Here is a 12,166-nt window from a genome sequence, read left to right as displayed (position 1 = left end):
GCTCGTGCAGAGGACTATGAGTCTACCCCTAAATAAAGAACCCTTTATTATACTCCCATTCTGAGCTAGCATGGGATTACTTTATCATGTCTTGTGTGGGTATCCAGGATAACCTCCCTGTCTCAAGATCTTTGGTTTAGTTACATATGCAATGTCTTCCTTACCCTTTAATGTGACATTTACATGTTCTGGGAATTAGGATGTGGACATCTTTGGGGATCATTGTTCAACTTCTGTAGAAGTGACTTTTTACAATTATATAAGGAAAGCTGTGAGCTGAGCCTGCAGGTTTTTGTGCTCCTCATCCAAAACTGGTGAATTCAGCTCACCTTGCTCCTCTGGGAAACACTTTCCTTTATCCCCGCCTGTCTGTAGCGCTGCTGGTTGTTGCAGAGACACAATGTTTCTTCACCTTGTCCCACTCATCCTTTCATTTTCGGTCCCTTATTGCCTCGTGTGTTTGTTCTGGGAACCGAATGCACCCTTTCCCTTCAGATTTAGAGATTTTCAAGAAGCGTTTTGTCATGCTCTCTACTTTTAATTTTGGGTGAGAAGATGGAGGTGAATGGCCGGAGTCATTGACCGGAGGAGGTTTGTGTGTCCTTGTAGAGAAACCTGAGAGGTACCTAGACTCAACACTCTATCCTTACCATGCTTTCCATATCAACTATGTTCTACAGGGTCCAGGCCAACATTGACCTTCAACCCAAGCTTGCTTTCTCAATCAAGTCAGTTCATTCCTAACAACGATCATTCAAGTTAATAATTGTTAATAATAGAAATAAACTTGGATTAACTTAACAACAAAAAATAGTGGACAGAGGACCTTTGACAGAGAGCCCTTCCTTAGGAGATGCAATTTCTTGCTTTTCAGGATCCCTTTTCTAACCTTTAGGATCCCTTCTTTAGGAAAGGGAGCGCTCCTTGTTCCCTTTAGACTACTGGGACATGCTGGCTATGAAGCTCAAGGCTAGGCATCCTCAGATACCCACAAGTCCTGTGTGTGTGTCTTTCTCCACCAGATGGATGAAGAGTCACAGAGCCTTGATGGGGCCAGGGAAAAGGTCCCTGGGGTGAAAGTGCTACAAGAGGAGCGAGGCAAGATCCTACTAACAGCTAAGCAAAGTATTGCAAGATAAACTAGGGACTTTAATGTTATGTGTTATAGATACATGTGTGTGCCCCAAAGGACACATGTAGGTACACTACCCCTCCACAAAGTTTGAACATCTACTATGTATACGGACTGCACTGGAGTTAAGAATACAGAAGTGATTTCATTTCTACCCTAGAGGTTTCCCAGAGAGAAGGAGAATTGCTGGGAGTTTGATAAATGTCTTAGGTGTTAGTGTGGAAGACCAAAGTAGCACCACAGGGCTATGGCTTTGTTTGGGTGGGTGGGCTCTTTGGGTGGGAGTGTCTGCTTGGGCCTCAGAATGTGACTACATTTGCATTTAGGGTCTCTTAAGAGCACGTAAGATAGATCGTTAGTGTTGGTCCCAATGTAACATCATACATCTTTGTAAGAAGAAGAAATTGGGATACTTGAAGGATACATGGGGACAGAGGAAAAATCAGGTGAGCTCATGGGAAGAAGACAGCCAATTACAAGTCAAGAAGCAAGGATTCCAAAGGAACCAACCCTGAAACAGCTTCATCTCAGCCTTCCAGCCTCCAGAACTGTGAGGGGAAGATGCTGTCCAGGCCCCTAGTCTGGGTTATTTGTTAGGAGGCTGTGGTGTGCTCAAGGATGAAGGCCTTTTGCTCTTGGGAACCTTTTATGGAAGAGGTATTTGAAGTGGGCCTTAGTGAGAATCCAAAGATCAGTAGGTGTGTGTGTGTGTGTGTGTGTGTGTGTGTGTGTGTGTGTGTATAGAAAGGTTGGGTAGTGGGGAAGGATGTTCCATTAAGGGATTATCAGCTAACAGATGAAATGATGAAATAGCACGTGGGTTTATGAGTACAGAACATTCCATATGACTGACAGAATGGGGTAGGGTTGGGAGATAGATAGGAGAGCAGACACTTGAGCACAGGCCAAATCCGAAGAGACTTCATCTTTCAGTTTTATCTTGTAAATGTCCAGATTTCTTGAAAGCGGACTGTAACAAGATCAGATTTGAATTTTAGAAGGGCTCTAAATGGTGTGGGGATGGGATTAAGGAGGCAGTGTGGGGACAGCAGGATCAGACAGAAGAAACAGAGAGTAAAGCAAAACTAGCCCTGGAGTGTTTCTCCGGGGGAAACACCGCCTGCTGTGAAGCCTAGAGGCTAACATGGGGCTGGGCAACGGACTTCAGGTTTCAGGGTAGACTAGACACCTTTAGAGAGATTAGGCGGGGAAAGAGGGCCTATGGGAGGAGCAGGTCTGAGAAAGCCTAAAGGGGCTCAGGGTGGAAGTGTCCCAGAACAGGAACTGTGTCCTAGCGAAGTTCTTTTTCTAGTACCTAGCTGTGCTCAAGTCATTAGCTAGAAAAAGCTCGGGGCAGGGAGGGGAGCGACCTTAGACTCAGGGTTAGCATTGGACACATCCAAAGGTGCAGTGCCTGGAGGCTGCCACTCAGCTCAGCTCTTCACACCAGAGTCTCCAAGCAGGACACCCGAGAGCGCCAGTTTACCGCAGAGGGCCACAGCAACACAGTCGGGGCGATGGCAGTACCGAGGAATAAGAGCAGTGTGAAAGGCGGTTCCGTCATCTGCAGCCCTCCTCCTGGGGCGCCCCATTCAGACAAACCGAGGCCGGTTTCTGCTAGCCTCTCCTAAAGGCTACAGTTGTTCCTTTTGTGCACGTGATTGCTGCCCCCTTCCGTTTCCCTGCTGGGTCAGGATGTCCCCTTCCACTATCTTTTGGAATACCACAGGCTCAGTAGATGCACAAACAGTTCAGGCTTCCGTATCAAATAGCTCAGACGGGGTCTTGAATAACAGACTTATAGCCTCATAGTTTTGGAGACCGGAAGTTGAGAGTTGGGGGCTCAGCAGGATTGGCATCTTCTGAGTTCTCTCTCCTTGGCACGCAGATGGCCATCTTTTCCCTGTGTACTCACCTGGGCTTTGCATGCAAATCCCTGGGGTCTCTCTGTGTGGCGAGATTTCCTTTACTTATAAGGACATCCATCAGAATGGATCATGTCTTATTTAATGACCTTATATCTCATTAATTACTTCTTTACAGGTCCTGTATGTAAATGCAGTTACTTTCGGAAAACCTGAGGATCAGGATATCAGTAAATAGACTTGGAGGGGTGCACACACAGCCCAGCCCATGTGATCTACGTTTGAGTTGAAACTAGTGTCATTCTATCAGGGTCCTTCCATCTTAGCTTCTTATTACCCAAGACTTTCCTGCTGTCCAGATTCCAGGTTTTGTTTTCTTTGATGATGATGATTGTGCGCACATGTGTGTGTGTGTGTCCATGTGCCACTGTATGTGTATGAACATCAGAGGACTACTTTTAGGAGTCAGTTCTCTCAACTTTACATGGTTTAGAGTGATCAAAGTTACTCTTTTCTCCTTCCTGAAGGTCAATTATTGATCATCTTCCTACTTACCATTTCTGGGACAAATTTGTAAGAAACTTTATTTCAAACTTACTTTCAACTTTCTCCTTCATTACATTCTATAAAATGCTTATTTTTTTTGACAGGTTATCACTATGCATGTGTACCCCAGGATAGTTTTCTTGTGATCCTTCTGCCTCTGTCTCCCAAGTGTTGGTGTTAGAGATATACACCACAGCCTTCGGCTTATCCACTGCTTGCAGTCAAACTCAGGGCCTCATGCACACTAGACAAGTACTCTGAGCTACCCTGAGTTATCCCCAGCCCACTCCTCTGTTTTCTTATCATCTGTATGTGTATTTTATTTAATATACTTATGCAAAAATGTAGATTTGTTCTTCAGCATAAATGTTTTCATATTGAATGAATAGATTTATATCTTGTTCCCTTTGAGACAAGTTCTTTTGAGATTGGTGCACACAGATATTGTGTTGATTAGCTCCTGATAATGAGTTGCAGAGAGGTGGAGATATCTCTATTGTTCTCAGGAAGATCATTAAACACTATGCCTGAAGGGTAGGTAGCCTGGCTGGCGAGGCAGGGTGGCAGCACAGAAGGACAGCTTACTCTTTTAGTTCAGTTCTTTCAGATTGCTAAGAGTCAGGCCCAGGCAAAGGAGAGCTCAAGCAAGCACTAACAAGGAAGGATTCTTCTGTTAATAGCGTCCTAGTTCGGCCTCATGGAAGAGTGGGGACCACTCGGTGACTGTGGGGCAACGGCAGCCACTCTGGCTGTGTAAGCAGCCTGCTGTCCCTGCAGAAGAAACTTTAGTTACAGCTTATCTTCTTCCTCCGCTCTGTTCTCTACTTTCACTGCTTTCTGCCCTCCTAGTTGGTGATCAAAGTTCTCTAAGAGAACTTGGCTCTATACAAACAGAGCTCACCTCTGAAACCACTGGGTTAGTCAGACCCTTGACCTTTGCTCTAATCAGTCATATCCAAGGTAGCCCGATCATAAAATTCAGCGTCTGGCCAATTTTGCAGGTATCAGCAGAAAGCAGCTTTCTTCAGAAGAGGCCCATGGACTTGGCAGGCACTGAGAATATTACGAATGTCTCTCCAGTCCATCCACTTCAGCAGGGTTTTAGGAGGCTGAATCAGTTTGCTGAGACCACTGTAACAAAATTTCACAGACATAGGGGCTTAAGAACCACACACTGGAAGGCTGGGTGTGTAGATCAATTGATAAAGTGTTTGCTATCTCATATGAAAGCCTGAGTTTGATCCTTAGCACTGTATAAACCAAGAGTGGTTTATTCCAGTAATTCCAGCACTTGGGAGTTGGAGGCAGGAAGATCAGATGTTAAAGATAATCTCCGGCAATACAGGAAGTTTGAGGCCAGCTTGGATTATATGAGATAAGGAAGAAGAAGGAGGAGGATGGGAGGAAGAGGAGGAAGGGGAGGAGGAGGGATGGGGAGGAAGAGGAGGAGGGAGAGGAAGAGGAAGAGGGGGAGGAAGAGGAGAACAAAAAGAACCAGGATTTTAGTTTTGAATAGTTCTAGAGCCTAGAAGTTCAAAATCAAGGGGACAGCAAGGCTCTTTCTTCTGAGGCCAGTTGTAGCTGGAGGACTATCTTCTCCATGAGCTTCACATGGTCTTCCTGTGTGTGAAAGTTTGTATTCAAGTGTCTTCCTTTTATAAGAATATGAGTCAGATTCGTTTAGGGCTTGTTAGGGTTATCATTGTTGTGCTGAAACACCATGACCAAAAGCAAGTTGGGGAAGAAAAAGTTTGTCTTATACTTCCACATTGTAGTCCATCCCTGAGGGAAGTCAACAGGGCAGGAACTTGGAGGCAGGCGCTGATGCAGAGGCTGCGAGGGATGGCTGCTTACTAGACTTGCTCTTTATTGCTTGCTCAGCTTGCTTTCTTATAGAATCCAAGGCCACTAGTGCAGGGGTGGCACCATTCCAATCAGTCATTAATTAAGAAATGTCTGACAGGCTCACTTATAGCCACATCTTATGGAAACATCTTCGCAATTGAGGATCCCTCCTCTCTGATGACTCTAGCTTGTGTCAAGTTGACATAAAACTAGCCAGCGTAGGACTTATTCTAATCTCATTTTAACTCACTCACCTCTTTAAAGACTCCATATATGGTCACATTATGATGTACTGGGGGCCAGAGAATAATCCTATGGATGTCTGGAACCCATAAAAGAAGATAATCAACATGTTACCCCTTCAGCTCCCTCACACATGAAGAGGCTCTGGACTTGTGGTGGATGTGGTAGCCTGTAGTGGTGGAGGTCACTCATTCGTTCCCCGACTGCTCAGACCCAAATAATCACACAGAAACTGTATTAATTAAAATGCAGCTTGGCCAATCACTTAGGCGTATTGTTAGCTAGTACTCATATCTTAAATTAACCCATTTCTATGAATTTGTGTATTGCCACTTGGTTGTGGCTGTCCAGCATCCATCTCCTGTGATGGCTACATGGTGTTTCTTAGACTCCGCCTACTTTCTCCTACTCTATCTGCTTGGAATTCCCGCCTTGCCCTATTCTGTGTTGCAATAGGCTCAAAGCAGCTCCTTTATTAGTCAATGGTATTCACAGCCTACAGAGGGGAACCCCACACCAGGCCTGGATCTGTATTTCCCGCTTTTGACACTGGGCATGGTAAAGGGAATCAGAAGGGCCCTTGGCATCCCTTTAAATGTTGCCCATGAGTGGAGGGGGTGGAGAGGCACTTGGACCACCATGTAGGATAACTATCATTGTCACCTTTGAGAGACTACAGAGGTAGCTGTGAGGTGAAGGAATAGGGGATAAGATGTGCTGAGACTGGTGTGGGGGGGAGCTAGGGGTAGGTAGAAAAGGGGAAGAGCCCGGGAAGGGTGGTAAGACCGGGAAGGCTGAGCCAGTGCAGTGAGTGCTGATCTGAGTGGGGTTATGGATTCAGTTCACTGCAGAGAGGCTTGTGTGGCCCAGAGGTCCACCCTAAGCATGCCCCTGGGGATCACTCAGATGGCAGGATGTCCATGTCCTCCCATCTCCAATCAGTGGAAGAAACCGAGAAGAGTGGAGGACACAGGTTGCTGACTGCCCCTAAACTTCTGCTTCATCTCGGTTCCAGGGACCAAAGACATTCTTGTCTCCCACTCTTATTTCTATTCACCCCAATACCACGTGATCCCCATTCCTGTGCCTTGTCCATGCCCGTTCCTACATCACTTACACTAGCCTTCTAATCCTTCTTGAGCCATGCTTGAAACTTTCAGAGGGGTGGGACATGTGCTTTGGATGCTGCGACTTTGCTCTGGGTCTCAACATCTGTTTATTCTTTTTCATGGCTTGCAGCTGTTTCATGCACTCATGTGTAACATTACAGAAACTATTGCTGAGTAGAATTCAAAGAAATTGTTTTATGCTATTTTCTCTAGGTCACTTATGGTAAAGGGTTCCTTAAGGTTTCTTTCAGTAAAAACAAAACAAAAAAACTCTTTCCACTTCCTAGGCCTTGACTCTTAACTTCAGCCTCTTGAAGCTCTGACTGATTTAAAGTACTGCCTTCCCAATGCTTATGCTTGCAGTTTTACAAAAATGAGCTCATAGCTTCATCTGAGCCTGTTTATCTGAAAAAAAAAATTGCATTTTTTCAGACCATTTATAAAGCTCTAGAACGGTTTCTAACCAGAGATATGGCATGGTTTCTTCTGATATTCCTAGGAGCATTTGCATTTTAAAAGACAAACTGGGTGGAGGAAGGTAGTGCAACCAAGAAAAAAAAAATCAGAGAAACTTAGTGTCAGGGTGGCTCTTGGAAAACTGTGATGGGGAGGGACATTGTTTTTCTCTCCCATTGTTGGAGACTGAACCCAGAGCCTTGCACTTGAATCCAGGGGCTCAGCCCACCCCCCAGGATGTACCCAGTGTTATAATTTCCCTCTGCTCACACCAATTTTGCGAAGTAAATGAATCACAAGTTGGAAGAATGAACACGGCAAAATAGAAATTAAAAGACAGCCAGACTGACGGCATAGCGAGGCTCATTTAGTTACACACAGGACTAATGTCATGAAAAGTGAGCAGAGGTTTCCCTAATCCTCCAAACCAAAAGCAAAACCTGTGTCTTCACACAGATTAATATTTCTAAGGTCAGCCCTGGGGCAGGGAAGCTGAATGGACTGGAGAAACCTGTCTTCAGGAAGAGAAAGTCACTGCTCAGCCAATGTTGCTGCAAGGAAGACCTGTGCATTTAATTTATTTAATTTATTATTATTATGATGATGATGATGGTTTTTAAGGACAGGGTTTCTCTGTGTAATGGCCCTGGCTGTCCTGGAACTCGCTTTGTAGATTAGGCTGGCCTTGAACACACAGAGATCCGCCTGCCTCTGCCTTCCAAGTGCTGGGATTAAAGGAGTGCGCCACCACTGCCTTTATATCTCAGATGCTCAAGTTCATTACATACGGCATATAAATGTACACTAGCGGATGCTACGGAAGGAGTCCTTATTCTGTGTTGACCAGGAACTGACAAGAACATCTTTGTGCAGGCTCTATTCTGTCAACAACAACAATAACAACAACAACAAAAGCTTTTGAATGTTTTGGTGGGATTTTTTTTTTTTGAGACAGAGTCTGTCTTAGGGTTTCTGTTACTGTGATAAGACACCACAACCAAAAGCAACTCGGGGAGGGAAGGTTTTATTGAACTTATACTTCCACACCAGTGTTTCACTGCGGGAAGTCAGGGCTGGAACTCAGACAGGGCAGGACCTGGAGGTAGGAACTGAGGCAGAGACCATGGAGGAGTGCTGCTTACTGGCTTGTTCCCTCTAGCTTGCTCAGCCTTTTTTCTTATACCATCCAGGAGCAGGGACCCAGGAGTGGCACAGCCCACAATGGGCTAGGCCCTCACACATCAATCACTAATTCAGAAAATGCTTTGCAGGCTTGCCTATAGATCCATCTGGTTGGGGACATCTTCTCAGTTGAGGGTCTTGCATCCCTAATGACTCTAGCCTGTGTCAAGTTGACACAAAACTAGCCCGCACAGGGTCTTACTATGTAGCCCTGGCTGTTCTAGAACTCTCTGTGTAAACCAGGCTGGCTTCGAACTCATAGAGATCTGCTTGCCTGCCTCTGCCTCCTGAGAGTATGGTCCACCATGCCCAACCTGGAGAAAGTATTTTTGATGAAGGTTAGTAGGTTCTACAGTTACAGAATCGGAAGATAAACAGGGCTAACAGTATTGCCTCTGTGTGCATGTGTGTCTTTAGGTCAGAGGTGGACTGAGGGTAACTCCATCTGTTGTAATCCACCTTCTTTTGAAACAGAGTCTCTCGCCAAACCTGGTATCCACTAGTTCAGCAAGATTAGCTGGCCAGAGAGTGTCAGGGATCCTACCGTCTTTGCTTCTCCAGTGCTAGGATGACAGGCACGTGCCCAATGCCTGACCTTTTGTTTTTGTGCTAGGAGTCCAAACTCAGGTCCTTATACATTCATGGAAAATACTTTACCAATTGAGCTATTTACCTAGCCCCTGAACTGTCTCTTTTTCACTAGTAACAAAGTCTAGAAGATCTGCAGTTAGGTCTTAATATTAGTTTCTATTGGTGTAACAAAACACAGTAACCAAAGCGACTTATAGAGAAAAGGGTTTATTTGGGTTTATTTATGGTCAGAGGGAGGAGAGTCTATCATGGCAGGGAGACATGACAGCAGGCGGGAGGCATCGTGGCAGGAGCAGAAAGCTGAGGGCTCACGTCTTGAGCTGCAAGGACAAAACAGAGAATGTGCACGGGACACTGTGTGGTGAGGTTCCTTTAAACTCTCAAAGCCCACCTCCAGTGGCATACTTCTTTCCACAAAGCCACACCTCCTAACCCTCCCCAAATAGCATCATCAACTGGGGACCACTATGGGGGACATTCAAGCTATCACAGACCCAAACAAGGAGCTCCTGGTGGAGTCGGGTGGCTAGAGACATAGACCTGAGGTTCTCTCTGCTTTTGAGATTCGCCTTTCCTAGGAATCTCTCTTTAATCACTGCTAATGTTTACAGAGCGAGACTGTGAGGCCTCTTTGTTCTATCCCTTTAACATATAGCGGAGAGAAGATGAAAGGTTTAGATGTGTTCACAATAGACTAGGGAAAAGCAAAAAGGGAGGAGGGTCGGAACCAGGAGTCTGTCTCGTAAGATGTGGGCTGTGTATCTTTATCTGCATTGCTTTAGTTGCTGGCCTGTCTGGAAGTCATCCCATCTGATTCATTCAAGCTAGAGCAGGCCCCTGAGAGAGAAGGGTTTCATCCCAACTACCCGAGACCCGCCATGTCAATCTGGTGTCCTATCTACAAATCTATGTTTCCCTCAATTGTTAGCACGAAAATCCAGCTCTCTCTTGCCAAGTTCTCCAGCTATCTTCATGTCTACCCCTGCATCTTTTCCCCGCTTCCTTCTTAGAGGATGTGGTAATTGTGTTTCATGTACCATCTGGTCTCTGCTCACCAGTCCTCCAGAAGCAGTAGTGGAGGGAAATGGGGAAAAGCGTTTGGGGGTGGAGATCCTACAGCGAGGGTGGTCAGAGGCTGTGCAGAAGTGCTCCCGGGGAGTATATTAGGAATTGAGACTGGGCAGGGCAGGGGGATCATGGTAACTGGCACTCCCCACATCCGTAGAGAAAATATAAGGGAGGGAGCCCACGGATCTCTTGTGTGCGCCATTACAGTCCTTAACGATGGCTTCTGCCAGGAAGCCCCTGTTATTTAGTCTAATCCCCCCCACTTTTCTCCATTGCAGGTTCCTGTGGTGGAAACTCTGGTGAGCCTTTAATTTCACGTTTCTTGCATGTCCCTGTGTGTTGTTCCTGTTTTTTCTGTCCCATTCCGACCACCCATGTCGTTTGTGACTGTCGGCGAGGACAGCTGTTTGGCAAAGGGTTCCACAGGCCCTGACTTTAGCTCAGTCAGGGAGACTGGCTGCATTCTATAAACTCAGATTTTTGTCAGACTTGCACAGTCTGTCCTGATGTTATGAAATTTGCGAATATATATGATGGTGCACTTTTTAAAAATATAATTTATAAGTACAGGTAGGGACATTGCATACAAAACTTTAGATGCTGATTTTACCACCCTGCCACAACAATTCTTTATCTTAGGACTTATTCTACGTATGTATTTAAGGATTTATCTCTTTTTCTCTTGTGGTTCTATCATATTTTATTATATAGTTAGATTAGATTTAATTAACCCTTTATAGTAGATATTTTTTGTTTTTAATCTATCTACCATAAACTATACACATTAATTTTTTTAAAGACGTATGCCAGCACTGTCCAGCTTCTTTTCACTTTTTTATTTATTTATTTTTTGGATTTATTATATACACAGTGTTCTACCTGCATGTATGCCTACAGTCCAGAAGAAGGTGCCAGATCTCATTATAGATGGTTGCGAGCCACCATATGGTTGCTGGGAATTGAACTCAGGACTCCTGGAAGAGCAGCCAGTGCTCTTAACCTCTGAGCCATCTCTCCAGCCCCTATACACATTATTTTTATACACAGTCTCGGTGAGTCTTTGTCAACTTGTCACAAGTTAGAATTATCTGACAACAGAGAACCTCTACTAAGAAAATGCCTTCAACCGGATTGACTGATAGGCGAGCCTGCAGGGTGACTGATGTGGGAAGGCCCAGCCCATTGTGGGTGGTGCCACACAATGAATCCCTGGTCCTGGGTTGGATAAGAAAGCAGTCTGAGCAAGCCACAGGGAGCAAGCCAGTGAGCAGCACTACTCCACGGCCTCCGTTCCAGTTCCTGCGTCTAGGCTACTGCCTTGAGCTCCGGCTTTTCCCTGGATGATTGACTACAAGCTATAAAATAAAATAAATCCTTCTTAAGTTGCTTTTGATAGTTATCATATCAATAAAACCTGACATGTACATATTTACATGTAAGAACAAAGGAGTTAGTCTAACAAACACACATATTCCCCTCTTTGCCCTTCATGCTCAAGTACTCTACCCACACACTTGTCATCATGTGTCACTAAATGCTAAAGATTCTTGAATCTATCTTCCAGCCTAGAACAGATTAATCTAAACTGATGGATACCCCCACTGGGTAATGCCACAAGTGCCTTACCTGATTTAACGTATCGCTTCTCTCCCACACCAGCTCTTTCTGTTTCCCATCGTCTCCAGCTCCTCTGTCTCCATACTTTCTTCCTCCATCTTCACGTGCTGGTGTCTAGCTCCTTAGCACCAATCACACCCTCTCCCTTATTTCCCCCGTCGCCAGTCTCTCAGCTGGTGCTCTTCTCTTTTGTCTACACAACTGCAGCAGTCCTGCCATCTTTTCTATTAGCCTCGTCTTCTGACTCCTCTTCGCCCAGAAGCTCTAGAGTCTCAACTGTACATCTAATTGTATTATTCCAATTCCTTACCTTTTCCCATTGTTCTGGCACAGTGTGAACTTTACTGGTCACTACCTCTTCAGACTCACTTCTCCAGGGCCACCCTTCCCATAACCTGCAGCCTTGCCACGTTGCCCAGAGTCCAAGAATCCTCCTGGCTTTTACTCTTTCCTTAGGCGCCTCCATCTTGCAGTGAAACGTCCTGATTTCCCCATCATACTGAGCACTTGCC

General features: G+C 45.3%; 1 pseudogene; it reads right to left on the bottom strand.

Annotated features, from left to right (window-relative positions):
- LOC113458499 overlaps nucleotides 1-2,696 on the bottom strand; it is an 8,911-nt pseudogene extending 6,215 nt beyond the window's left edge.
- Between the last annotated feature and the right edge of the window lie 9,470 nt (nucleotides 2,697-12,166).

Source organism: Microtus ochrogaster, unplaced genomic scaffold, assembly GCF_000317375.1.
Source record: "Microtus ochrogaster isolate Prairie Vole_2 unplaced genomic scaffold, MicOch1.0 UNK35, whole genome shotgun sequence".
NCBI classification, from domain to species: domain Eukaryota; kingdom Metazoa; phylum Chordata; class Mammalia; order Rodentia; family Cricetidae; genus Microtus; species Microtus ochrogaster.
The sequence above is the reverse complement of the archived record's forward strand: the minus strand, read 5'-3'. Positions and strand labels throughout refer to the sequence as shown.